Source organism: Zea mays, chromosome 1 (assembly GCF_902167145.1).
Source record: "Zea mays cultivar B73 chromosome 1, Zm-B73-REFERENCE-NAM-5.0, whole genome shotgun sequence".
NCBI classification, from domain to species: Eukaryota; Viridiplantae; Streptophyta; class Magnoliopsida; order Poales; family Poaceae; genus Zea; species Zea mays.
In genome coordinates, this window is record NC_050096.1 from 10,377,630 (window position 1) to 10,379,844 (window position 2,215).

Genomic DNA, 2,215 nt, shown 5'->3' on the forward strand with positions numbered 1-2,215 from the left:
CTTACTAAGCTCATCATGCGCACAACCTTGTCTCGCATACAACCATATTATGGCGTGCACTCGAGACACTTCAATCAATGTGGCGCGACCACTAATATATGAACTCCGATACTTATGTTTTAACGATACATCCTCTATGCAAACTAGCATTCTCTAAGCTACTCGTCACATCAATAAATATATCCCCTCTAAAATTAAGAATCCCATCACATTGCTTAAAACAAACACACTTTTCACATAAACACATATCGATGCGTTTCCCAAAACAAAATCCACATTTTGTAACTTAGTTTTCGCATCAAACAACGCATCGCATATTTTCTTATCGAAATAAAAATACCCGAGTTCTTTTCTATTTCATTTTCTTCCCTACACGCGTCCATTCATACAATTATACTTTCACACACATATAACCACATGCACATCATTGACCAAAACATAATTAGACAACTACAAATCGCGCCTATCAATTAATCTCTTGTTCTCCAATCGCAAACGCGATCCTACCAATGCGCATAATCGAAACATTTTACACACATCCATTCAAAATAATTAATCGAGTCGATCAAGAGCGACATGCATCGGCTCACCATAAACAAACCCAATCGGTGTTTGTAAGGACGATGGTGATTCCGATTTGCGCATAACTTCGAACGTCGACGAGCGTTGAATGACTTGCCTTCTCCTCCACGCAAAACACGGGGTTCCTCGCCTCCACAAAATAAAACAAAACAGCACATATACACAATTTAATCACCGGAGAACAATGCCGATGTGGAATCAAACAAAGATCATCGTCGTCTCACCGGGGTGAACGTCGTCGATGTTGGGGCTGCGTAGATCCGGCGAAGTGAGACGCGTAGACGGTCGAACTGCGCAGATCAACGACACGACATGGGCTGTCCCCAAACACCAACGCGACGGCGTGGGTCGGGACTGCGCAGATCGAGCGAAGCACGCGATGCGGAGGGGATCCGAGGCTGCTGTTTTGGATCGGCATCGCTGCGCACAGAACTTGGATGCCATGGCTGCCGGCAGAATAGGGGTTCCTTGCTGTCGCACTAGGGGAAAAGGAGGTAGGAGGCGAGCAACAACAGGGGAGGGGATGGTGCTGTCCTTGGCTGGGAGGGCTTGCGCGCACTGCCCTGATGCCGGTCTGGAACAGAGAGGAAAAAAGGAGGGCGCCGTTGGGGAGAGGAGGAAGACAACTTGGGGAAGATTGCAGGGGGGCGCTTGGTAGAGAGAGGAGCAGGGGCGAGCTCAAGGCGCTCCTGGCTTGGGCGTCCATGGCGGCTGGAGGATGAAGACAACGGGAAAAACTGCTCGCAGGGGGAAAGACCGACTGGAAAAATGGAGGCTAGGGCGAGCTCGGCTGCTGCGGTGCGAGGAAGAAGGAGCAGGGGCGCCATGGACGACGGTGAGGAGGATGTCGCCGGGGAATGGGAGCTGCTGCTCCACGCCATGGACATGGAGTTCGGCGGCCCTGGAAAAAATGGAGCCCACGCCTGGGCTGGTGAGCATCTGCTCCAAGGGAGCTCGACCATGGAGCAGAAGGGGCGCTGCTGCCCTGCGTGCTAGAGTTTGGGGAAGGCTGGGCGCAGGGAGGAAGAAGGTGTGGTCTGCTGCCGTGTGGGAGAAGAAGACAGGGAGAAAAACAAAGTGGTGGCTAGGGGGGTAGATGAATAAAAGCCAAGTGCAAGTGAGGGGTCCTTCTATTTATAGAAGAGCTCTAGGGCTAGGGTTTTAAATGGGCCAATTGAGCTGGACTGGATTCGGCCCAAAACACTAAATCGGGTCGCGCTAATTTATTTTCCGGAATGAAAATGCTCTCGCGGAAGTCGTCTGTGTAAAAACAGAGCGAGCTGGAGTTTCGACGAACGAACGATTGAGCGATCAGTTCGTCCGAGAGTTGGATTTGAATTCGCTCGGAAATAATTCCTCGCGCACTATTTTAGAAATAAATGTTTCTCTCAGATTTCTGATCGGCTTTGAATTTTAGTCGGAGAAAGCGAATCGTGACATTTTAAAAATCGCTGTCGATACGGGGTTTTGAGTTCGGTTCGGACATGAGATATTTAGCCGAGTCGAGTAAGAATTAATTAGAGGATGACATATTGAGTTTTCCGTTTGAGAGTACAGATTCAGATAAAATAGTCAGACATAGGTCAACATTCGAGGAATTAAAATCGGGCTCAGACCAAATAACAGCTGTCGA

General features: G+C 49.0%; 1 pseudogene; it reads left to right on the forward strand.

Annotated features, from left to right (window-relative positions):
* Nucleotides 1–1,019: 1,019 nt before the first annotated feature.
* LOC109943591 (uncharacterized) lies at nt 1,020–1,667 on the forward strand (annotated as a pseudogene).
* Nucleotides 1,668–2,215: the final 548 nt, after the last annotated feature.